This window comes from Amblyomma mixtum, chromosome 1 (genome assembly GCF_055824585.1).
Source record: "Amblyomma mixtum isolate Tamu chromosome 1, ASM5582458v1, whole genome shotgun sequence".
NCBI lineage: Eukaryota > Metazoa > Arthropoda > Arachnida > Ixodida > Ixodidae > Amblyomma > Amblyomma mixtum.
Genome location: NC_143012.1, coordinates 152861175 through 152887716, shown reverse-complemented (window position 1 = coordinate 152887716; position 26542 = coordinate 152861175). Strand labels below are relative to the sequence as shown.

The 26542-nt window shown below is 50.7% G+C and overlaps 1 protein-coding gene across 1 annotated transcript in view; it reads left to right on the top strand.

Moving 5' to 3' along the window:
• The window catches only part of LOC149368007 (uncharacterized), a 151956-nt gene that overhangs the window by 108860 nt on the left and 16554 nt on the right, over positions 1-26542 (top strand). The gene's annotated exons all lie outside the window — the stretch shown is intronic.

Genomic DNA, 26542 nt, shown 5'->3' with positions numbered 1-26542 from the left:
TACCGATGCCTTACTCGCGCAGCCTTCGGTAGTAGATGTCTCGAGGGCCTCAACAATTTCCTCTTGGTGTGGTGTATAAGGTTCCACTCAGCTGTGGGTCTGTATACATAGGCCAGACAGGGCGCTGTCTAAATGACAGGCTAAGAGAGCATGCTTATTCCTTGGGCTCAAATGGCGGCTCGAACCTGTCATTGCATTGCCTCAAATGCAAACATTACATTGACAGGAATAAGAAGAAAAAACAGCAGTGCCGTCCTCTCCTCCGTTCTACGGTTGTTATCGGGAGAGCTTCTAATAGGCTAGCCCGGGAAATTGTGGAAGCCCTCGAGATATCCACCATGGATGGCTGCGTGAGTAAGGCATCGGTAGCCCCTCTCAAAAAAGAACGATTTTCTTCGCGATCGACAACTCGCTTCCTTGTTCCTGGTTTCTGGGCATTTCCGCTGAGTTCTGGTATGAATTGTCTTATGCCTATCACTGATGGTGTTTTTGCTGCACCAGTGTGCTCCCAAACGTGTTGCACTGCACATTGTACGCTGGCGCCCTTCCTGCTTCATAAGGCGATGTTTCGTTTCCGAGAATACAGTTGCAAGTTTGCGCTCGCGTGTGTGTGCGTGTTTCTCCCTCCGTCTTGTGTTAATCTGCGCAACGTTTTCTTCAATATGTCCCTCATTTATCCCTTCGCTTACGTCGAGGTTCAGGTGTCCAGCGATAAGTGAGACAGGTACTGCGCCATTTCCTTCCTCAAAAACCAATTTTCGCTTTCTGTTTCAAAGCCAATGGCGCAGTAATTGTCCTACATATCTCGGGGGACACCCCAACATCTCCGCAAGGGAAGGGATAAAGGAAGGGGGAAGGAAAAAGGGAAGAAAGAGGTGCCGCAGTAGAGGTCTCTGTAATAATTTTGACCGCCTAGGGATCTTTAACGTGCAGAGGAGGCCTATAAAGGGCCTGAGTGAGCGGACGCGTTTCGTGTCGGCGCCGCCAATTTGCGGTTCCTGTGCCCAGCCAAATACTTTCTAGGACCCTCCAAGGCCCTCAACGGATCCAGGAAAGTACACGGATCGTAACCGCTTTCATCTTTTAGATGTTCCCGATGATCTCGGTGAACTGCGAAAGTGACCCCCGCCGGGATTATCGAGAGAGCGGACACACGCATTCTCAGAACTCACACAACAAACACGCCTTGCCCGTCAACTCTACCCCCCTCCACATCCCCGCCTATCCTACTCTCAACAAATCCTCTGGAGGCGACTCCAGACTCGAACTCTTCCTACTTCTATCCTTCTATCTCTTCTATAGCTTCTATCCTACTTCCTCCCCGTTTCCCCAGAGTGCATTCCCTGCGGAGAATAGCACGCCACACTGGACTGCATCCTCTTCGGCTGCCCTGCCGATCCTCCCCCCGCAGGGACAGCCCACCATCAGAACATTGGAGGAATGGGAGGCCCTGCTTGCGTTGCAGGACCCGGACACGAAACTTCGCTGTGAGAACCGGGGGCGGGGCAGTGCCATGGCCCTACGTGGCCTGCATGCACATATCCGCGTAAAGTGAGGGCTGTGCGGTGGTCCTGAGATCTTGAACGGTCCGAATTCGCTTGATTAATAAAGTTTTACATCCATCCATCCATCCATCTATTAACGTGCACTGACGTCGCGTGGCACACGAAATCATTTTCCGTTTCGCCTCCATCGAAACGTGGCCGCCGCGGCCGGGTTCCCTAGCCACCTAGTGCCCGTTGAGTGCCCTAACCAGAGCCACTGCGGCGGGTGCCGCATACGTTTTCAGTATTGTGCCAACGATTTTTTTTTCTGTCGAATAAACTTTAACAACAAAGTTCGTAATTAGGCCTTCGGCAAGTCTTTCACACATTGTGAAAGAAACTGGGTAAAAAATAATTCATCACGCTTTTGTGACCGAAGGTCCTTAATAATATTGTTACGTGCGTGGCAAGCCTATGAGGAGAGAACGACATGACAGATGACTATGGCACAATTTATTGGCGGTAGGCTTAGCGCGAGCGCTCCATGCCGCGCCACTGCCCACTTTGTTGTCTTCTCGTCCGTGACATTACCCGGGGCCACCGAACGATCGCCCCCATCGCGCGAATTAGAAACGATGACGATGAAACGTAAGACGTGACGATGGGCGTGGCAGGAGGTATGAACACAGAAGAGAACGAGAGGTAGGGCTTGCCGTCGAGATAAAAGAGACGAGGAGATCATCGGATGAGCACTTGTCCACAAAGCTTCTGGCACACAGGTCATCTTTAACCGACGGCCGAGGACCATGGACGCACCACAGAACATGGACAGGTGGCTGTGTCCTCACTGTAGTGTTCGGGCTTCTTTGTGTGGCGAGCCCGGGAGAGCGCCGAAGAGAGTCAGGAGGTTGCTGTGGTCTCAGACGAACTGTCATTTAATAACATCTACAAAAGCATTTTATACACAAGACACTGGCGCCACGGTACGGACAAAGTGAAAGCGAAACTGAAACACGGTACGGACAAAGTGAAAGCGAAACCGAAACTTAGACGATACAACTTATTCCCTCCCTTAGAAAACCATGTCATACGTTAGTCAGTGGGTAGCTGATTATTTACGATAATTGAACATGGAGTTGATATAATGCACACTTAAGGAAACGAGAAATAGAAACATAGTTCACAACCACAGTATGACAGTCACACAGGTGAAATGAACAGTAGTCGAAAGTCACATGAAGTGAACAGAGAAAGAGCGCACACACATCACACACACTGGAACACTGAAGCACCTAGTTGCCTTGGTGTTTTCAGTCACAGAACGACTTCTATGAAGGATAACCGTAGCGATCCGGTGGCTGTCTAGCTCTTGTAGGCTGAATGCGTCGGTGCTGAACATCGACAGTTGGAGGATTGGGCATGTTTGGCAGTGCTGCGCCGTGGCACGCTTGTTCCTGCGTAGTAGACAATGGTGTACCAGCCGAGGTGGGTGGCAGTTTAACACTGTCGTAAGTGGACGACGACGAGGGCACCTTGGTGAGTCTCGATGCGTTCCATATCTTCCCGTCGTCGAGGAGAAATGACGATGGTCCCTTCCTCGCGATCACTTTACGCGGCTGACTGTAATGCCACTTTGAATGCCACTGTAGGCTTCTTTACACGGACGAAGTCATCTACTGTCACCGTTTTCTGCCTTGCCGCCCGGCGAGCATCCGCGTATTTCTTGCTGTTTTGTTGCATCTCCACCACGCATTGGCGCATCCGACGAAGTTCTGTTGCCGGATCAGAAAAGAAGGACGGTGATGGATGTCCAACAATGTCAAGCCGTGTTCTAGGCAATCTTCCGTGCAGTAGCAGAGCGGGAGCTATCCCTGTAGTAGCATGAGGCGTGCACCGGTAGATGCCGAGGTAGTCAACGGCTGCTTGACGAATGGGACGATGTTCGAGCAAAGCTAGCTGAACGAAATTCTTAAAAACGCGGTTAAACCGCTCTACTAGCCCATTTGCCTGTGGATAATAGAGGGACGAGTGCGTGAGACGAATGGCGCGCTCGTTCAAGAACTGTGTGAATTCTTGCGACGAAAACTGAGGTCCATTGTCGCTAACAATTTCGTCGGGGTAGCCTTCGCGGGCGAAAATGGACACTAAGAAATTAGTCACCGTACTTGTTGAAACTTCGCTACAGAAGTGTACTTCCGGCCATTTTGAAAAGTAGTCCACTAATGTAATAGCGAACCTACAGTCTTGCGGGGCTCTTTCTATGGGGCCGACGATGTCGATGGCCAGCTTTTGCCATGGGCGCTCAGGCAGCGGTACCGGCTGAAGAGGAGAAACCGCAGTCTTGGCGCTTTTGTCGGCTTCCTGACAGACGCTGCAGTTATGGACGGCAAGCTCGACTTGCTTGTCCATGCCTGGCCACCAGAAGCGTTCCCGTAGTCGCGCCTTGGTACGAACTATTCCTGGGTGCGCTTCATGAGCCGTAGCTATTAGCTGCGGTGTCAGCGAGAGGGGAACAACCACTCGTTCTCCATGCATTATCAAGTCGCTGACCACGGAAAGTTCTTCGCGCACAGTGAAGTAGGGCTGCAGTTCGCTTGAAATGAACTTACGGAAAGGCCAAGTCGACTCAACATAGACCTTGACGTCTTTCAAAAAAAGGGTCCTCGCTAAGAGCCTTCTTGAACTGCTCTTTTGTGAGGCAAGGGGGAGTAATGAGATTTAATATAATCTCCTCCTCAACGGAAACATCTTCATGTGAAACATAGGCAGGAAGACGAGAAAGAGCATCCCCAACTGCGTTCTCTGATCCCTTACGGTACTCTACTGTGTAATTGTAGCGGAGAAGGCGTTCGGACCACCGTGCAATGCGAAGAGGCCGCCTGCCCGTTCCCTGAGAGGACAGGAGGGAAACTAAGGCTTGATGGTCCGTGCGGAGTGTGAAAGGACGACCCCACAAGTACGTATGCCAGTGCTCGCAGGCCCAAATGCATGCAAGTGCCTCGCGCTCTCCAACCGCATACTTCCTTTTCGCCGGAGACAGCGTACGAGACGCAAATGCAATTGTATGTAGCTTGTGCCCGTCCAGTTTCTGGAGAACAGCGCCAAGTCCGCAGTCAGATGCGTCCGTAGAAACAATCACAGGAAGAGTCTCATCAAACATTTGAAGTACCCGGCTGGATTGAAGCAAGGACTTGATACTTCGGAAACTATCGTCTGCAGCGGCAGTCCAACTGAAAGGCTGGTTCTTGCGAAGGAGGACTCGCATTTGTCAACAATGTCCGCGAGACTCGGGAGAAACTTCGCGTAGTATTCGACTAAGCCAAGGAAAGAGCGGAGTGCGGTTGCGTCAGTGGGGGCAGGAGTGTTAATTATTGAATTCACTTTTTCCGGCATTGGCGAGATACCCTGAGCGGTGACTTTGTGACCCAAGAAGGACAGCTCTTGTACGCAAAAAGTGCATTTGTCATTTAGTTTGAGTCCTGCATTCTTGATGCGCTGAAGAACAGCTGTCAGGTTGGTCAGGTGCTCCCGCTCATTCCTGCCGAGCACGATGATGTCATCGATATAGAAAAGAATACCTGAACACTCCTGAAGAATTCGCGACATCATTTGCTGAAAAACGGCAGGGGCCGACGCCAATCCAAAGTAGACTCGTTTGAAGCGGAAAACCCCTTCATGGGTTATGAAGGCGGTTAAGTCACGGCTGTCGGGGTGAAGCGGTACCTGATGGTAGGCTGATGCCAAGTCCAACTTCGAGAAGTGGGATGCTCCTACGAGACTGTGCAGGAGCTCTTCTGTGTGGGGAAGGGGAAAGCTGTCCGTGACGACGGCTTCGTTGGGTTCTCTCAGATCCACACATAATCGGATGCTACCGTCTTTTTTTCGTACCACGACAATGGGAGATATCCACTCAGAAGTGTTGATACGCTCGATAATGTCAAGTTGTTCCAAACGGTGCAGTTCCTCCGTTACCTGAGGTCTAAGTGTGAACGGAAGTCGACGGAGCTTCGATGTTACAGGGGGAATGTTGGATCTAACTTTGACGCGATGAATGAACCCTTTGGCCATTCCAAGGCCTTTGTCAAAAATGGTTCCGAACTCGGCAGACAGACATTCCGGAAGGTGTTTATTCTGCTCATTTCCTCCGATGGAAGAAGTTGTTGAAGTCTGAAGACAACTCAGAGAGGAACCGTCAATGTGCAGATCCAAAGCTTTTATGGCGTTGTAGTGCGCCAGCCATGGCGCCAGCCCTCGCCGGCACAACTTACGCGTGCTTCTTCCCTATGCCTTCGGCAACGTGAGGTGAACGCCGTTGCGGTCGAAGTCTGCGGCGTCCCTTCAAAGGAACCCGACCGCACCCCGCTCCCGCCCTCGCATCTGGCGCGCTATTTCCTTCTCCTCCCTTTTCCCTCTCGCAGCGGCGGGGCGCGCCTCCCGCGCTCCCCGCCGCAGCTCCGTTACTCAGAGAATAAACGGTTGAACAGCACACACGTCTTGTCTTCTCTGAGGATCTCCGAGCAGCTTACGCCCTACAATTGGTGACCCGGTTTTCTACGCCCCTAAGAAACGTAGAGCCAAGCTTTTCTCCACGCTGAAGACAGGACGTCAACGCACGCAGCTGAAATGGAACAAAATCAGCCACTTACGCCCAACCTCAACCAGACAACGCCAGATGTGCCCGGCGACGCCGTTTCTGCAGTCACAGTGCGTCTCCCACCACACTTGACCGTCACTGCCGTCAGCACGCCCACACAGTCGTCGCCCTTGGCCGTCCCCATCACCACTCCCCAGCCGTCGCGTGTTGCATCCACCACCGCTACGCCTTCCGAAGTTGACCGCCTTTGTCAGCAGCTCGAAAAACTGATTGCGGCAACCACGCACTTAGAGCCGCCTCTACGCCGTGGACGCCAACGTGACCGCTCCTCAACGCCTCGACAGCGCGGACAGAGTGAGCAAAGTCCATCCGCAGGCCCACGCATCTGCTATTACCATCGTCGCTTCGGCGCCAACGCCCGCCACTGCCTCCTGCCTTGCAGCTGGACGGAAAACCGGCCGGCCGACCACTAGCGGCGACGAGCGGTCTGTGCCGAGAAGAGTGTCGCCTTTTCCACGTCTACGACAGAACCACCGGACAGAAATTCCTTATTGACACCGGGGCCCAGGTGAGCGTTCTCCCAGCCACAAAAGCAGAGCGTGCTTCCGCTGCAATTTCGTACCTGCAAGCAGTGAACGGAACGCGCATACCTGTTTACAAACAGCGCTCTGTAACGCTCAACCTCGGGCTTCGAAGGGTCTTCCGGTGGGTATTTCTAGTCGCCGACGTTGGTTCTGCGATAATTGGTGCCGACTTTCTAACGAAGCACGAGCTCCTCATCGACGTCAAGCGGAAGCGTCTCATTGACTCCGCAACTAAACTCTTTATTCACGGCATAGCAGCGCGCGCAACTACCGATGTAGCACCCTCGTGTACTACAGTTGCCAAAGAGCCGTTTGCAGCCCTGATTAATGAATTTCCAAAGCTAACGTCACCCCCAGATTGGACTCAACCTGTCTGCCACGACGTTCAGCACCACATCATAACATCGGGACCACCTGTTTTCTCTCGCCCACGACGCCTGGCTCCGGACAAACTCAAGGTGGCCCGTGCAGAATTCGAGCACATGCTGGAACTTGGCATTATTAGACCTTCATCCAGCAGCTGGGCATCTCCACTCCATCTTGTCCCGAAGAAGTCAGGAGACTGGAGACCATGCGGAGACTATCGTTTTCTGAACACCAAGACCGTCCCGGACCGATACCCATTGCCCAACATACAAGATTTCACGTCTTCTCTGCACGGTGCAACCATCTTTTGAAAAATCGATCTTGTTTGGGCATATCATGAAATCCCTGTAACAGAAGACGATATCCCCAAAACAGCGATCACGACACCATTCGGACTGTTTGAATTCTTGAGAATGCCATTCGGACTTCGCAACGCTGCGCAGACCTCCCAGCGTTTCATCGACTCCGTCGTACGTGGCCTTCCCTTCGTGTTCGCCTACGTGGATGATATTCTAGTGGCAAGTTCATGTATTGAAGAACACCTGCACCACCTCCGCCAACTTTTCGAGCGTCTTTCGACTAACGGCATTGTTGTCGACACCGAAAAGAGTGAGTTTGGACAACCAGCTCTCGAATTTCTAGGCCATCACCTGGACAACAACGGCATCCGCCCGCTTCCCGAAAAAGTGAAAGCAATCACCGAGTTTCCCAAGCCCACTTCAAGCACGAAGCTCCGCCAGTTTCTTGGCCTCGTAAATTTTTACCGCCGATTTATAAGAAACTGCGCCACCCTGCTTGAACCACTTGACCGCATGCTGTGCGGCAAGCACTCGGCGAAAACGCTACACTGGGACACCACGGCGGACGATGCCTTCAATGCCATCAAGCGCGCTCTGGCCGACGCCACTCTACTCGCCCACCCAAACCCCGATTATCCGCTGGCACTCATGACAGACGCTTCCAACACAGCGCTCGGAGCTGTCCTTCAGCAGCAGGTCAGTGGCGTGTGGCAACCCCTCGCATTCTTCTCAAAACGCATGACTCCTGCCCAGACACGATACAGTGTTTTTGGCCGCGAACTTCTCGCCATATACCTGGCAGTGCGTCATTTCCGCCACTTGCTTGAGGGCAGAGCATTTACCGTTTTCACGGATCACAAGCCTCTTACTTACTCAATTGGCCGTCCTGCATCCCTTATACGCCACGGGAAGTGAGACAACTTTCCTTCATATCTGAGTTTTCGACTGACATCCGACACATCAGTGGTACCGACAACACCCCGGCTGACGCCCTCAGTCGCGTCGATGCCGTCACGCGCAGTCGTTCCGAAACATCGACTTCGTCCTCCTTTCCCTTCGACATACATGAACTGACTGCAGCGCAAGCAAGCGACCCCGAGCTTTCCCGCCTACGTACAGCGCAAACATCTCTGAAGCTCGAGACAGTCCTCATTGAAGACGTGCCAATCGTTTGTGATACCTCCACAGGTACGCCAAGGCCCGTTTTGCCCATCCATTTCCGCAAGAAAATCTTCGAATCCTTGCACACCCTTTCTCACCCTGGAATTCGTGCAACTCAAAAGCTGATCACAGCCCGCTTTGTCTGGACCCGCATGAATACCGACATTCGCGACTGGGTCCGCGCGTGTGCACCCTGCCAACGTGCGAAAGTATACCGGTACCCTGTGCCCCCAACGCAGCGCTTCCTGCAGCCCGACGAACGCTTCGCAGTAGTCCATATCGACATCGTTGGCCCCCTACCCCACTGCCAAGGTTACCGGTATTTATTGACATGCATCGATCGCTTCACCCGATGGCCTGAGGCTACACCAATCGCCGACATCACAGCAGCCACTGTCGCCGCGGCCTTCGTCTCTACTTGGGTAGCGCGGTTCGGCTGCCCCACAACCATCGTCACGGACCGCGGTCGCCAGTTCGAGTCATCGCTTTTCACAGAACTCCTCAAACTGCTCGGAGCAGCACGGCTACGGACTGCATCTTACCATCCACAAACAAACGGACTCGTAGAGCGTTTCCATCGGTACCTCAAAGCAGCACTTACGGCGCACGGACCCCCCGTCAAGTGGCTCGAAGCTCTTCCGCTCACACTGCTCGGAATCCGATCTGCCTTCAAAGAAGACCTTTCGTGCGCCTGTGCCGAGCTTGTTTATGGAACCTCCCTTCGTCTTCCAGCCGATTTCTTGGAAAGCGCGAAACCCGCCGTCCCGTCCGCAGCAGTGAATACGTCGACAGGCTCCGGCATATCCTCCGCCACCTTCAACCACAGCCGACGCGAGAACACCAACGCACTGTGTACGTGACTCCAGACTTAAACACAGCAACCCATGTTTTCGTGCGTTACGGCCCTGCGCGCGGTTCCCTCCAACCCCATTATATCGGCCCCTTCCCCGTCCTTGAGCGCCGTCCTTCCACTTTCCTGGTAGACTTGAACGGAACGCGAGATGCAGTGGCCCTCGAACGACTCAAGCCAGCGTACATCGAGGCCCCAGTCTCTTGCGTTTCGGCGCCTGCACTTGCGACAGCCCCATTCATTTCCGACCGACAGCAAGCTCCTCCGGCTCGTCGCGTCCACTGGCATCCCAGCTGCCCAAAGAAGTAAATCGTTCGTCGCCTTGGCTTCCTCTCTCGGGGGGGAGCCGTGTAGTGCGCCAGCCATGGCGCCTGCCCTCGCCGGCACAACTTACGCGTACTTCTTCCCTATGCCTCCGGCAACGTGAGGTGAACGCCGTTGCGGTCGAAGTCTGCGGTGTCCCTTCAAAGGAACCCGACCGCACCCCGCGCGCCCCCGCATCTGGCGCGCTCTTTCCTTCTCCTCCCTTTTCCCTCTCGCAGCGGCGGGGCGCGCCTCCCGCGCTCCCCGCCGCAGCTCCGTTACTCAGAGAATAAACGGTTGAACAGCACACACGTCTTGTCTTCTCTGAGGATCTCCGAGAAGCTTACGCCCTACAGCGTCAACACCAAGGAGAGACGTGCCTTGTAATACAACATAGAAAAGAATAGAGGCATGCGGTCCTTGTATTTGACTTCTGAGTAAAAGCAACCACGCACTGGAATGGACTGTTGCGAATAATCGAGCAACTTCACCTTAGGAGAGTAAAGCGTTGACGTTAGTTGGAAATGCTGTTTAAAAATACTGTCGGCTAAGATAGACACAGAGGAGCCAGAGTCAACGAGCAGCTTCAAAGGTGTCTGAGCAACAGAAACATCAACAAGAACACCGGCCCGACGGGGGCTACCCACGGAAAGAATGTGCAAGACTTCAGCCTCATGGGAAGAATTACTGCATGCGACCTCCTGAACAGCTACGGGACTGCGTTTTCGCCGATTACAGACAGAGTGAAAGTGCCCCAGGCGGCCGCAATGTAAACAACGCTGGTCTTTTGCGGGGCAGCGCGGGTACGAAGCCAGATGCTGCAAAGAACCACAGCGAAAACAAAACGACGTGGATCCACGCGAAACTTGAGAACCTTTTGGGGGCCGATCAGGAGGGGCCTGGCCGTCGGAACGGGAGGCACGTGAGGAAACCGAGCCGCGTCGTTCGGGCTGGATATTGGAACGGGTCGACATTACAGAGTTCCGAGCGCCGCGTAATGTCACTCTACTAACGTTTGCAGAAGAGAACTCGTGCAGCTGTTGCGCGGCTTGTTCAATCTGAAGCGCGAGCTGCACGGCGCGAGAGAAAGAAAGTGGGGAAATTTCGAGAAGAAGGCGTTCACGGATGTGTTGAGAGGCGACGCCTTCCAAGAATTGATCACGCAGTGAATCCTCAACATCAACAAAAGAACAAAGCGCTGCGAGCTCTCGTAATGCGGCAACAAACTCCTGGATAGACTCGCCTGGCTGTTGAACTCTGCGACGAAAACGGTGCCGCTCAACAATTACATTGCTGGTAGAAGAGAAGTGCAACGATAAGGCTGTAATAGCTTGGTCATATACAGACGGTGAGGCTGGGGCTTCGGTGGTGCTTGCGTCAGCGGCAGCATGCGCGGAAGAAACCTCTTGGGTGATTTGTGAAGGTTCGGAAACAGGGATAGGCAGGGTGTAAAAAATACGCTGACCTTCTGTACCGATGCTGTGCAGAAGAAGGGCCTTGCGACGCTCGGGTGAGAAGGTCGACGATCTTGAGGCTGTAGTGCCAGAGCCCACATTTCGCTGGCTGGCCTCTCTGGAAACAAGCGCTGCGCGCCCGCCGTCGCTCAAAGCAGGCCCAGACTTTCTCGGACAAGTCGCGACATGCAGCGTGACTCATCCAGCCAGGCCGGCGCCGACACGGACCCTTCCTCCTTCCCTCCTCTCCGTCGGTGCGGGCTCCTCCGACGCGTCGCCTCTCGACCATTGGTCCAATTTGAACGGTGGCCAGTGATTGGAGGATTTGAACGGCTGGCTGCCGTAACCGTTACCAGCGGCTATAAAAACGGAGCCGCGCTGAACCCGAGCAGCAGACGGGCAGCAGAAGAGCCATCACGCCGGAGCTACGCTCGCCGCCGGGGCCGCCCTTCTTCTGTGTGCCTGCCCGTGGTGCTCTTGACCCTTGTATCATGTAAAAGCCCTTGTACATACTGTACATAAACGTCCTATTACTCACCGTCGCCTCGACCGTTTCATGGCTCGGACACGTAGTCCCAACAAGGCCACGAGGAACGTTTCGAACATGCGGTGCCATTGTGGCCATGGAACAGCGGGACGGCCCGGGACGGGAAGGAACGGCGGCGGCGGAGGGATGGCGGCGCTCATGGTGCTGAAGCAGCGAAGGAAGGCTCAGGAACGAATATGAAACTTCGTCGCCATTGTAGTGTTGGGGCTTCTTTGTGTGGCGAGCCCGGGAGAGTGCCGAAGAGAGTCAGGAGGCTGCTGTGGTCTCATACGAACTGTCCTTTAATAACATCTACAAAACATTTTATACACAAGACACTGGCGCCACGGTACGGACAAAGTGAAAGCTAAACTAAAACACGGTACGGACAAAGTGAAAGAGAAACCGAAACTTAGACGATACAACACTCACGTGTCTTGGAAAGGCCGGGTCGCTTAGGGTCTGGTGAGTAGGATCAGCTCGTCGTGTCTTGTCGTCGGGCGGCCGGCGACGGGACTGGAGCAAACAGCGAGGTCGTTTCTGGTCAGGCGGGCTAGGGCACAGCCCGGTGGTGCGGACCAGGAACACGAGGCCGACAACCACGGCAGACGCAGCACGCCGAAGCTCCAGGACCACCATGGCGATGATTACCCCGCACCTTACACCAAATGTAACGTGACGGCAAGTCGACGAGGAGAGAACGACATGGCCGATGGCTATTGCGCGATTTAAAGGCGGTGAGCCGAACGCGAGCGCTACATGATGATGATGACGATGATGATGTCCTGCGGACATCATCATCATCCTGCGCCACGGCCCACTTTGTCGTCTTCTACTCAATGACAATACAATAAAGGGCTCAAGGTATCGAGGACACACAAACACTACCTTCAACATAATTTAACAACTACGCTACTAGGGTATGTAAAAGATCTCTATATAAGAAATGTAGTATATAGTATATAAGAAATGGCAGTCAAAATTGCTAATGCGACAAGCTGATATGAGAATATATTGTCACGTTGCAGTGATGGCAGTCCCGCGGTCACGAAGACAGCAACAACACTTGCAAACGAAGCTCTTTATTTGGGCTGACTTGCGCCTGCAAAAGAACTGCATCACTCGCTGGCGGCGTAAGACACAAACTTGCTCGTCAATCGTTGAACTACGAATGACAGCCGCTCGCGGCATCGCTCAGTTTAAAGCCGGCAAGGAAACTTCGAGATAACAGGTCAAGATCATCTACAGTAATCTGGAAACACGTAGATGCAGCTCTACATGGCTATGATCAATGGAGATTAGTCAGGTAGCTTCTCGCGTCACGAATAAAAATGATAACACCCCTTTAGTGCGGCTTTAAAAGCGAACGAACGGCCACTACAGTGATACGTGGCATTACCCCCCCTCCCAAAGAAGCGTCGCCTCGATGCTTCAAACTTGAAAATAAACACGGAGAATGCAAACTTCGAGTCGTTTAGCGCTCATAATATGGTTTCAGGCGTACGACATGTACGACTTCTGGGCGTGTACGTCGTCGCTGAGATGCTGTCGTGCCGTCGGGGATGACTTCATAGTCTAGGTCACCGATGCGACGGAGAACCCTGTACGGGCCAAAATAGCGTCGCAGCAACTGTTCACTCAATCCACGGCAGCGAATTGGCGTCGATATCCAAACACGATCAACTGGCTTGTTATGCGTGTCTCGTCGGCGCAGATTGTAGCGTCGGGCGTCGGTGTGCTGCTGGTCTTTAATGCGAAGCCGCGCAAGTCTTCGGGCTTCCTCGGCGCGATGAAGGTAGGCGGCGACGTCGAGGTTATTCTTGTCTGAAACGTGTGGGAGCATTGCGTCGAGTGTTGTCGTGGGCTTCCTGCCGTATACAAGGTAGAATTGGGTAGGCCTAGTTGTCTCCTGGACGGCAGTGTTATAGGCGAAGATCACGCACGGCAGACTGGCGTCCCATGTATTGTGTTCGGCGTCGATGTACAAGGAGGGCATGTCTACGATGGTTTTGTTCAGACGCTCTGTGAGTCCGTTGGTTTGCGGATGATACGCAGTTGTCCTCCGATGGCTTGTCTGAATGCAATTTAAGATTGCTTGCCTCAGGTCCGCTGTAAGCGCCGTTCCTCTGTCTGTGATGAGCACTTCGGGGGCGCCTTGTCGCAGGAGAATTTGTTCGACAAAAATTTTGCGACTTCTGTTGCGGTACCACTAAACACTTTTGCTTCGGCGTAGCGGGTGATGTAGTCGGTGGCCACGATGATCCACTTGTTGCCTGATGATGAAGTCGGAAAGGGGCCGAGGAGGTCCATCCCTGTTTGCTGAAAGGGCTTAGTAGGTATGGGGTATGGGGTTCAGGAGTCGGGTGGTATGGGGTTCAGGAGTCGACTGGTTTAGTCGGAGGCGTATTGCGTCGCTGACACTCACGGCATATTTTCACGTAATGGGAAACGTCGGCATCTAGCCGCGGCCAATAGTACTTCTCCTGGATGCGGTGCAACGTGCCAGCAATCCCGAGATGCTCTGCGATCGGCTAATCATGGCATGGCTGCATAATTTCTTGCCTGAGATTTTTGGGCACGACAAGAAGATGCACAGTTCTGTTGGGCGCGAAGTTCTTCTTCAGGAGGACATAGTTGTGAAAGACGAAGGTCGACAGTTGACGCTTGAACCCTCGCGGAGGCGATGCGGTCTTGCCTTTCAGATAATCGCCTAGGCTTTGCAACTGAGGATCCGAGCGCTGCTGCTGCGCGAAACTGCTGGCGCTTGTTGTTGTTGCCTTGGTGGCATGGCACACGACCACAACGGGAGATTGGCCAGGGTTCAGTGAGGAGAGCTTCTTCTTCTTCTTCACCATATGAAAATGGCACATACCCACGCGGGGGGATTGGCCAAGGTACGGTGGTGAATGCCAAGGAGGTATGAGTGCGGGAAAAAAAGCTAAGTAAAATAGTAGAATTTTGGAAATCGGAAAATATGTATGAATTGTTAGAAATTTTTAATAATAAGCGAATTAGATACATCAGGAAACAAAATAAAATACGGTTTTGGACATTCAGTGGAAATTTATATGGATTTAACAGGTTAAGCGCCCAGTTGCAATGATGTAATCATGAAGGTAGCCGCAAATAGTGCTTAACGAGAATCCCGTGGCGCTCGCACCAAACGAGAGCAGAACTGGTAAAGACAAAGGGAGTCCTAACCTCGAAAGAGGGTCTTCCAAATACTGTTTTCTCTTAAATGCGAACCGCCGGCAAGAGAGGAGATAATGGTCAATTGTTTCAACTTCTCCGCATGTGTTACAAAGGTTACTCGTAGCGAACCCGCATCTGCATAAGTACAAGTTGAGGTGGGGGATTCTGCATCGCAGAAGCGTCATGGACACTTCACACCGCCTTGTCTTACATGATCGAACATTCCATGGGAACTTTAAATGTTGAAAGTCCACTGTATTCAGCAACGGATCACCGGTCCTAAGAAAGCGTCATCGTCTTCCTCTTCGCTTGCTGCGTCGACGGGGGCTCGCCACAAGCAGTCTGCGTCGGAATGCTTGAGGCCAAATTTGTAGACTACAGTTATGTCGAATTCTTGAAGACGCAGGCTCCAACCAGCGAGGGGGCCGGAGGGATCTTTCAAATTGGCTAACCAGCACAGAGCATGGTGATCGCTCAGAACCTTGAATGGTCGTCCGCACAGGTAGGGGCGAAATTTCGACGTGGCCCAAATAATGCCGAGACATTCTTTCTCGCTCGTCATATAGTTGGCTTCGGCTTTCAACAGTGAGCGGCTAGCGTACGCGATAACTTTCTCCTGTCTGCCATTTTTCTGAACGAGCAACGCTCCTAAGCCCGCACTGCTTGCATCGGTATGAATTTCGGTTTCCGCATTTTGATCGAAGTGCGCGAGCAGAGGAGGGGACTACAAGCGGCGCTTCAGCTCTTTGAAAGCTTCCACTTGCGGCGTTTCCTATTTAAAGGCACGTCAGCCTTGGTAAGTTTGGTCAAAGATTCAGCGATGCGCGAAAAGTTCTTGACGAATCGCCGGTAATAAGCGCACAATCCAAGGAATCTGCGTATAGCTTTCTTATCATTAGGCTGTGGAAACTGTGATCGCAGCCGCCTTCTGGGGGTCTGGGCGAACTACATCCTTGCTTACGACGTGACCAAGGAACAGCAGCTCCTCGTAGGCGAAGTGGCACTTCTCTGGCTTCAGTGTTCGGCCTCAAGACTTGATTGTTTCCAGCACTATCCGAAGCCTTCTGAGGTAGGCTTCAAAGCTTGAGGAGAAGACAACAACGTAATCTAAGCAAACTAGACAAATTTGTCACTTCAAGCCTGCGAGAACCGTATCCATTACTCGCTGGAATGTCGCGGGGGCAGAGCAGAGGCCGAATGGCATCACCTTGAATTTGAAGAGTCCGTCTGGTGTGATGAACGCAGTCTTCTCGCGATCTCTTTCGTCGACTTCAATTCACCAGTAGTCACTCTTCAGGTCCAACGATAAGAAGTACTTAGCGTTGCACAGCCGATCCAATGTGTCGTCGATGCGGGGAAGGGGGTAGACATCCTTCTTCGTATTGCTGTTCAGGCGGCGGTAATCGACGCAAAAGCAAAGGGTGCCGTCTTTCTTTTTCACTAGGACGACTGGCGCTGCCCAGGGGCTCCTTGATGGCTGGATGACGTCGTCACGAAGCATTTCCTCAACTTGCTTGCGGATATCTTGACGTTCTAGCGGCGATACGCGGTAGGGGCTCTGGCGCAGTGGTCAGGCGTGTTCGTCTGTGATAATGCGATTCTTGGCAAGCCGGGTTCGTCGCACATTCAATGCTCATGAGAAGCAGTCGCTGTAGCTTTCAAGAAGACTGCATATTTAGTCCTAGTCCTCGATCCAGGAGTAACTGGGTGTTCCCCTCGACGATGCCACCGGCATTTTCGATGACCAGTAGCTATGCAAGCGACGACACTCGATCGGGGCGGAACGCTCAATGCTTCGTCGAGGATGTTTAAGGCAACGTTGTCACCCACGCTTCGCGCACTTTTAGTGGGAAGCTCCCAGACACCCTTAGAGCGTGTGGGGGTAGCGGTCTCGGACTCGAAGGAGATGCCCTCGACTCAGCGTGGCAATCTCAGCGGAGACCAGCTACCAAGTGACAAGAGGTTTTTGGGCATTCGGTGCCCAGCTTTCGCTGGTCGCAAGCCAGAGAATGGGTCCGAGCCAAAGGTTCACAAAACAAAACAAAGTTTATATAGCAACGAGACGATACAGATGATTACACAATCACTAGTACAGACACATACACAGTGATTAATTGAACAATGCAACACGTGCAAAGTTAAACTCGAGAGAGAATACAATTCAACGGAAATATTACACCTAAAGTGCACTAAAACAAGCGAGAGAGATAAACAAACAAAACACAATTTGTTCACCGGGCACTGCGGCAGTCCGACGACCAGAGTTCCACGACGATGCCGTCCCGCAGACTGGCGAACGTTGCCTCGTTGGTCCGTGGCTGGCCGAGTGGTGTTTTCCCCGGGAGTCGAACGGGCGCGCTTCTCCGAAGCTTAAACGGCGGTCCGGACTGACTGATAGCTGTCAATGCCTTCTTTTATAGGCTCGCTTTCCCGTCTGTTTGTTGTACGCGCCACAGTAGGCGCGCACATACACGCAGCATCTCCAGTGTAGTTTCCCTTTCTTTCTCTCGCCGGCCGCGCGTCCCCATTGGTCAGAGTCAGGAGTCGTTTCGCGAAGGTTCCAGCGTGTTCTAGCGTGGCGCCGACGTGGCGGCGTCGCCGACGCCCGAGTGCAGAGGAGGGGGACATGTCTTAGCGCACGCAAGGCTTCCCCCTCTTCCCCCCGTCAGCTGTAGAACCGACTCGCATGTTCGAGAATAATCGGCGGGGATGACTCATTTCCTCGGCGCACGCCGCGGCGGTGGAGAGAGAGGCACGCGCTCGGCGGGGCTTTCCCTCTCCCCCGTCGGGCTCGCGCCGGCGAGACGCCGTGCGCGCGGCGGTTTTTCTTTGTTTCTTCCTAAAATGCGCCGAATTTTGTGACACTGCCCCTTCCTTTAAGAATATTGTGTAACAATATTCACAAAACACAAAATTCGCGCGCCCATGCATGCGCTCACAAAGTCAAGGGTGAATGCCAAAGTACATACATCAATACCTTGATGCTTTCACATACATAACACAGTACAATAGACAGATTGCACTCCAAAACACGCCGCAGTTCGGCGGTACAATTCGCGCGCACATGCATGCGCTCACAAAGTCAGTGGCGAATGCCAAAATACATACATCAATACCTTGATGCTTTCACATACATAACACAGTACAATAGACAGATTGCACTCCAAAACACGCCGCAGTTCGGCGGTAGAATTCGCGCGCACATGCATGCGCTCACAAACTACATGTGAAAATACATACACCACTACCATGATGTTTTCACATACACAACACAGTGCAATGTTCACAATGCACATAAGTACACGCCGCGATTGGGCAGTACATTAACACAAGGCTACAAACATGGAGCACACAAATACAAGGCACACTTTCGCCTAAACTTCCAAGTTTGGCCTACCGAGCGGGCTCGGAACAGGATTGTTTCGCTCAAGGTTTCAGTCACGCTTTTAGTTCTCTTATGCACGCGACTCAGACTTTTCTTCCTGTCGGGCGTTCTAGACTTCTTCCGCCTCATGCTGAGGCTTCTCTTCCGAACGCGGTTTTGGCTCCGCTTCCTGCTCGTACTCCTCTCTGGTTCTGTGGCCAGTCTTCGAGCCCTTCTTCTTTTCCTGTGGCCAGCGCGTCTGTTGCGAGCAAATTTAACGCCAGTTCGCTTACGACGGCTGCGCTTCAGGTGTTTGCTCTCTTTTCCGTGTGCGCTCTTCTGTTTTCGTTTGCGCCTCCACACTGAGTCCTTGCTGTAGGCTGGGCTCGTTCCTCTGAGCTTCTTTCTGACTTTGCTGCGATGTTCGGGCCGCTCGCTTGCATTCAGCTCGGCTGTCTTCAGCTTCTTAGTTTTCTTCCGATCCATTTTCTTCCTGAATTTTCTCCAGGGTTCCTGTTTTTCGGCTTCACCTGCTTCGGTGGTGTCCGACTCATTTCTTTTTACTTTCTTCCGAATTCTCCTTCGGGTCAAGCCTGGTTCACTGTCAATTTCGTCATCCACGGTGTTCTCTTGCGATGAAGCCACTGTTTCAGCTCTCTTTTGTTCTTCGAGGGCTGAGCTTTCTTCTTCGAAGACTTTTTCCTTTTCTTCTTCCTAACTACTCTTCGAGCGCAATACTCAGAGCTCGGCTCAGGAGTCATTGGAGAATCATTCTCCTGACTTTTGAATTCTCCTTTGCCAATTCCTTCCATCAGTTGGTTATTTTCGGTGCAGTCGTAAGCAGACTTTTCCCCAGTCTGTTCCTTTCCTTCCGCTGCCCCTACTCTTTCCTCGGAAGCAAAAATTTCCTCGTCTTCGTTATAGGCATCAATTTCCTCGCCCTCCTCATCGGGAAAGCCCTCCTCGCTACTCGAGGGTTCACTCGGAGCGGCTTCCGGGTCTTCACTGAGTGCGCTCTCCTCCGTTATTACAACGTCCGAGCCTTCACACTCAGAGCCCCTTAACCAGTCTTTCTCGTGGTCTGCACTGCAAGACTCAGACGCGTTCCACTCGGAATTCTCGACGGAGGTCCGAACTGCTTCATCGTCGACATCAGGCGACTTCCTTAGGGTGCACTCTGACTGTAGCGTCAGGTTGGCCTTCTCCTCAGTGCCTACTACCTCGGTAGTAGATACACAATGAGTTTCCTGCGGGAGCGACACTCCGGTCGGTTCTTCACTCTCTGTGGTTGCAGCTGCAGGCACAGACTGGTCCACAACCTCACTCTCTATAGTGGAGCTAGTTACAACCTCTTCCGTGGTTGTCAACAAATTAGACTCGTTAGTCTTCCACCCGGCCTCTCCGGGGTTAGGCTCCGCTGGCTCCCTGACGTTCCTCAAACGCCGCATTTCAGCAATCTTCCTCTGAAGGATTGCCATCTCTATTTCAAAAGCTCTTTCGGCTGCTTCTTCTCGCCTTTTTCTTTCTCTCTCTTCTTCTTCTCGTTTCTTTTTCCCCTCTTTCTCAGCGGCTTCTCTAGCGCGCTGTCTCTCTCTCTCTCTTTCTTTCTCAGCTCTGTCTCTCTCCTGGTCCACCCATTTACGCAGTTCGGCTCCCGTCATCCCCATCTGGAGACCGGCCTCTACTAGCTCCTTTAGCTCCTTAAAGCTCATATTTGGAGACCGAACTCTACATTCCAGGCAATGAATACCTCTACACGGTGACCATCACTAACCGCTTCGGCGCGGCACCTCAGAATATCGCTCTGCTGCTAACACTCGTTTACGATTCGTAAACTCCTTCCGACTCTTTCTCCATTCTCTGTGCTTACAAACACCAAACGTCCTGTCGCGGACGCCAGAATATATTGTCACCCAGACTTCGCGCACTTTTAGTGGGAAGCTCCCAGACACCCTTAGAGCGTGTGGGGGTAGCGGTCTCGGACTCGAAGGAGATGCCCTCGACTCAGCGTGGCAATCTCAGCGGAGACCAGCTACCAAGTGACAAGAGGTTTTTGGGCGTTCGGTGCCCAGCTTTCGCTGGTCGCAAGCCAGAGAATGGGTCGAAGCCAGAGGTTTACAAAACAAAACAAAGTTTATGCAGCAATGATACGATACAGAGGGTTACACAATCACTAGTACAAGCACATACAAAGTGATTAACAAACGATGCAACTTGTGCAAAGTTAAATTAGAGAGAGAATACAATACAGAGGCAATATTGCCTCGTTGGTCCGATGCTGGCCGAGTGGTGTTTTCCCCGGGAGTCGAACGGGCGCGCTTCGATGAAGCTTAAACGGCGGTCCGGACTGACTGATAGCTGTCAATGCCTTCTTTTATAGGCTCGCTTTCCCGTCTGTTTGTTGTACGCGCCACAGTAGGCGCGCACATACACGCAGCATCTCCAGTGTAGTTTCCCTTTCTTTCTCTCGCCGGCCGCGCGTCCCCATTGGTCAGAGTCAGGAGTCGTTTCGCGAAGGTTCCAGCGTGTTCTAGCGTGGCGCCAACGTGGTGGCGTCGCCGACGCCCGAGTGCAGAGGAGGGGGACATGTCTTAGCGCACGCAAGGCTTCCCCCTCTTCCCCCCGTCAGCTGTAGAACCGACTCGCATGTTCGAGAATAATCGGCGGGGATGACTCATTTCCTCGGCGCACGCCGCGGCGGTGGAGAGAGAGGCACGCGCTCGGCGGGGCTTTCCCTCTCCCCCGTCGGGCTCGCGCCGGCGAGACGCCGTGCGCGCGGCGGTTTTTCTTTGTTTGTTCCTAAAATGCGCCGAATTTTGTGACAAACGTGATGAGTCGCGCTCGTCGCAGCAGGTATATGGCTTTGTCCGTGGAAAGCTTGATCGACTTAGATCGAAGGTCGATGATCGATGATCACCCGATGTTCATTCAGGAAGTCTGTTCCCAAAATCACGTTCCGCGAGCATGCTGTAGGACCAGGAAGGTTGTAGCATAGGTTCGCCCATTTACTGTAACTCTCGCTCTGCAGCGTCCTGACGGCGTAATAAGGTTACCACTTGCGGTGCGGATCAGTAGGTCATTCCAAGTTGATGTTACTTTCCTGAGTCGGACAGCGAGTGGCCCGCTCATGACGGAATAATCAGCTCCCTTGTCGATGAAGGCAGTAACCGCGCGACCGGCTGAGGGCGTTAGGGGCTTCCGTCCCGTCTTCGAGGTGCAGGATGGCGCACTGTTGCGGGGTGAGTCATGGCTGCGGGCTGCAGAGGCTGCGTGGATGACGGCGTCACACCCAAGGCCTGTTGAACCTCGTCCCGAATGACGTCAGTGAGCGTTGTAGGCGGCGGCTGCGTTCCCGTTGGCAGCAATCGTCAGGGCTCTTCTCGCACAACTTGCCGTATAACCTCCCGCAGGTTATCGTTGTTAGCGGTGTCCAGGCAGCTTGCTGAGAAAACGCGCTGCTGGAGGTCATACTGGCGGGCTCTGCAATCAAGGGTTTTTTCCATGATGGATGCTTCTCCTACGAATTCCGCGACGGTTTTCAGTGGGTTGCGGACGAGGCAGGCAAAGAGTTGCTGTTTTACTCCTCGCATAAGCAGCTTTACCTTTTCTTCTTCCTTCATGTTTGCGTTGGCACGCCGGAAGAGACGCTTCATTTCCTCATTGTATACTGCAACGGTCTAGTTTGGGTGTTGTATGCGAGACTGTAGCAGCTGCTGGGCTCTCTCCTTTCGCAGGACGTTTGTGAAGGTCTTCAAAACCTGCTCCTTGAAGGTTTCCCAGTTCGTGAGGCTAGCTTCCTCATTCTCAAACCAGATTCTTGCTGGTCCCTCCAAGGCGAAGAAGACTTACCTTAATTTCGTGGCATCGTCCCATTGGTTAAAGATAGCCCCGCGGTCAGACTGTTCCAGCCATTTTTCGAGGTCGGCCCCAGCCGAAGTGTTGAAGGTTGTTGGCACCCGGGGCTGCTGCAGAATGACTGAAGCCCACGTTTGGGACGAGGTTATGGTGGACGTTGCTGTTCAGAAGGGTCCCCCCAGACCCTTCTGAAGCGCTGTCGGCGGTGAAGGTCTGCATGCATTCTTTAGTTTCTTGAGGTCGTTGGGGCTGTTTGATACGCTATATAGGATATTCACCTATGAGTTTGCACAATTTTTTTAAAATAGGCTTTTTGAGTTAGAAGAGCGCTATTTTTGGCATAGCAATGTCAGCGGTGTAGTACATCACAATACAACTGAGAGGTGCTAACTAGCAGGCTGGTTAACTAATATTCAACTGGTTCATTTACCATGGCGGTTTCACGTTCCAAAGCACTTCTGGCTATGAGGCGCATCTTAATGAAGGACTCCGAAAATTTCGACCAGCAGGGGTTTTTTAACATCGCACAGTACATGGGCCTCTAGAATTTCGCCTCCATCGAAATTCGACCGCCACGGCCGAGATCGATTCGAACACGTGTCTTTCGGGTCAGCAGCCAATCGCCATAAGCACTCAGCTACTGCGACGGCCTAATAATCTTGAATTGTTAACTTTGTAACCTGCGCCGTTAATTATTGAGAGAAATATTCGGTTTTTTTGTGTTCAGTAACGATCAGATTTTATATTTTCGATAATCGCGGTTACCCGCGGCCCTGTGGCCCCACAAATTTCGCTACATTGAGCAAAAATCCATACCCTTTCGAGAAGCTTGCAGGCAAAGCGACCTTTCCAGTGCAGGTAACTCGTCCAAATAGCCAAAATTTGTTGGGCCACAGCGCCGAGGCTAACCGCGTTTTCGAAATTGTAAAACGTTATACGGATATTACTTACGGTGTGCTACATGCCAGTCAGTAATTAAGCAGACTAACAGTAATAGTTAAAAAGTTCACTGTTCTCTATTAGTTAACCGGCCTTCGCTTAGCTGTATTTTGATGTAATACACCGCTGAAAATGCATTGCTGAAAAGTAGCGCCCTGCTAACTTGAAAAGCCTATATTTAAAAATTGTGTAAAGTCTTACGTAAAATACCGTGTTCAATGCTCTTGAGTAAATATTTCTTCAAAACGGTACCTTAGTTTGGTATACCACAGGAGTGATCAATTTTTCAGAATTGCATTTATTACAAGAAAGAGCCATACGGTACATCGCTGGCGTAACCTACTGCCATCCAACCAAATATCTGTTTTTGAGACTCGGTGTACTTTTTGTATTCCGGTTATTTAACAGCAGACTGATGATAACTTGTAAATCTTTCATCAAATGTAATGATAGTGCTATCATTTCACTTGCAGTGTTAAAACCCAATCTTGGAAAAAAAACATTGCTCCAGTGCCTCGAACGTACTCATATAAACAGTCACTGCATTTAACCTTACCCAGACTAGTAAACAAGTTTCATTCTGCTGGATTCGATCCATTTTGCGTACCTAACCTCAAAATTTGCATTTTTTGTCGAGCAAATTTTTTACGGTTTTAAAACTACTTTTCTATTCGCTCTTACTTTGACCAATCATTGGTCAATACGAACACGCATTTCCTGAAATAGGTATAAACCAAAGTAAAAGAGTAAGAAAACCGTGGATAACTCGTGACTTGCTAAAAAGAATCAAGGCGGGAAATCAGCTCTTTTGTAAATTTATTAAATTTAAGGATATAGCAATACTGGACGAATATAAGACGGTTAGAAATAAACTAGCGTCCGACATAAAACTCTCATGAATTAGGTATTTGACAGAGAAATTCGCTGGTATTTGCTACGACCCCAGAAAACGTGGCGTGTATTGATTTATTACGATCTACGAAGTCATATTCCCGCAGAATTGAACACACGCAAAAAAAAAACACTACGCGGTAGGGCACTGGCCGATGAATTTAATAGCCATTTCCTAAGAATTCGTGAACCTAATTCAGGAAGCTGTGATGATTCAGAAAAGCAAGTGCGTACTGATGTGCCACACTCAGCATTTCTTGTCCCTACATCATCAGAAAATACTAATATTATTAACGGCCTAAAAAACAGCTCCGCTCCTAGCTATGATGGCATAAAAGCTGCTCCTATTGAGGCGGTTTTTGATCTGTTACGGGATGTACTATGTCATAAAAGAAATCTCGCAATAAGTATGGGTATTTATGCTGATAACATGAAAGTTGCCAAGGTGTCTGTCTTACATTAGGGTGGTCCTATTGACAGCATTAAAGGTGACAGACCAATATGTATTATTTTCTAAAATAGTAGACGTGGCAATTAATTCATAGATAGTCATCTCCGAGCATACAATCTTATATCGTCCTGTCAGTACGAATTTCAAAAAGGAAAATCCACAGAATCGGCACTACTGCGCGAGGGGGACAAGCTTGTCACGAATATAGAAAACCAGCTGTACACAACTGGCATATTCTTGGATTTTAGCAAAGCATTTGATTCTGTTAATCACTGAATACTACCTACAAAATTGGAAGGTTATGGTATTAGAGGTGTTTCACTTAGTTTGTTCCGCAGTTATTTGACCAATCGCTACCAGTTTGTACGCATTAATAAAATGGCCTCAAACACTCACCATATAAGATTTAGTGTCCCCCGAGGATCTATATTAGGACCTATTTTGTTCCTTGCATACATCAATGACATTGCCTCGGTACCAAATACGTCAGATATCTTTATGTACGCCGACGATACTAGCGCTTTTTTTTCATCACGTGAAATTCCGTCTTTATACGAAAACACCAATTTGTGGCTTAATAATCTGTCCGAGTGGCTTGATAAAAATAGGCTTAAATTAAATGTGAATAAATCAGAATATATTGTTTTTTTTTCAGCATTAAATCATTTTGTTAATCACAGTTGTCAAATAACTTTCAAATCCTATTCCCTCGGCAGCGTTGCTGAACATAAGTTTCTTGAAGTAACGTTTGGAGAAAACTTACGCTGGACATTGCATGTAATTCATATAAGATGTAACTTAGTGTGAGGTATAGGAATGCTAAGTAATGTCCGTCTTTAATTCCTGTGAACCACAAGCGGCAAATGTATTTTAGCGCTCTTCAAACTAGACTACAATATTGCTTACTTATGGGATGTGGCAACCAAAACAAACATTGAAAGCCGTCTTCTGATGCAAAAAAGGGATGCCAGATTTATTGAAAACTTATCCAAAATCAGTTCTGCTTCATTCTGCTTTCACAAGCACGCAATGCTGACCATGGGAACCTCTACGATCAACAGTTGTCCGAGCTGGTCTTCTCTGAATTTCGAGCCGTCCCTAAACTCTTCCTCTCTGTGTACACAGATAGTGAACCCGTTTATATTTTAACACTTGCACTTTAAGAAAAGCAAACATACGACAACCCACAGTTACTGTCATGGCAAGTCCAAGACCTTTTAAATCGCCATCCTTCATTACTTGACCTTATGGAGCGGTCTCCAAGCTTGCCTGTGTTTAGAAAACAGTTGTACTCCTTGTCTAGCCAATGAGTGCATTTCGTTCTTTTCATGCGCATTGAAAACCATCTACTTTCGTTTCATGCACATATATTTTCTTAATATTGCATTAAAAAGTGTTTGAATGCGTGCTTTGTTTTGTGATAAATGTATCATTTTTTTCTCACTAAACGTGTTAGCGCTGTATTATGTTTGTTGCTAATTATAATCAGCAGTAATGATGTACTGTTGCTTGCGCTGCTTGTTTTCCGCCAGCTGTAAGGTGTCAGGAGAATCACTTCCCCCCTTTTGTCCCGGCACCTTGGCAATGCTGAACTTTATTGTTAGAATTTCAATATACTCTAACTCAAACGGTGACATGAATGGTTTTCCTTCGTTTGGTATTACAATTCACGGAAACGGAATCATGCGCCCGAAAAAGCGTTTTATTAGGGGAAGTTCGCGCTTCATCGAACACATTGAAATTCAAACGATTACTTCATTGCAGGATACATTTTATCGACAGACTTCGACATGTAGGACCACGATAACCCTAAAACGCTATGTAGGGAACAGACGGGTGCGTTATTGGAATAACGCACGCTGCCAACCCCCAATGTCAAGAAAGCCGATGAGGCAATTGAACCTGCTCTGGCTTTTACATCAGCCTTAATTAAACGGCTAATTAAAAGGACGTTCTCATATCAAGGTAGTCATATTTTCGTTCGAAGACACCGCTCACTTTAAAATGCACAAATAATTTGCATCGGTAATCAGCGGAGAATAAAATTCATTAAAACATAACAAACAAATAAGTGTACTTTCGAACAATACGACAGCTACGCAATAAAAACATTATACGCTTCAAGCGAGATAGGTCGGAGGTTGCTGGAATTAGCGAGACCTAGGGAGATTACAGGATTAAAACCTGGCTTTTAAGACAAACAATGCTTACGAGGCACTTTCTAAAATT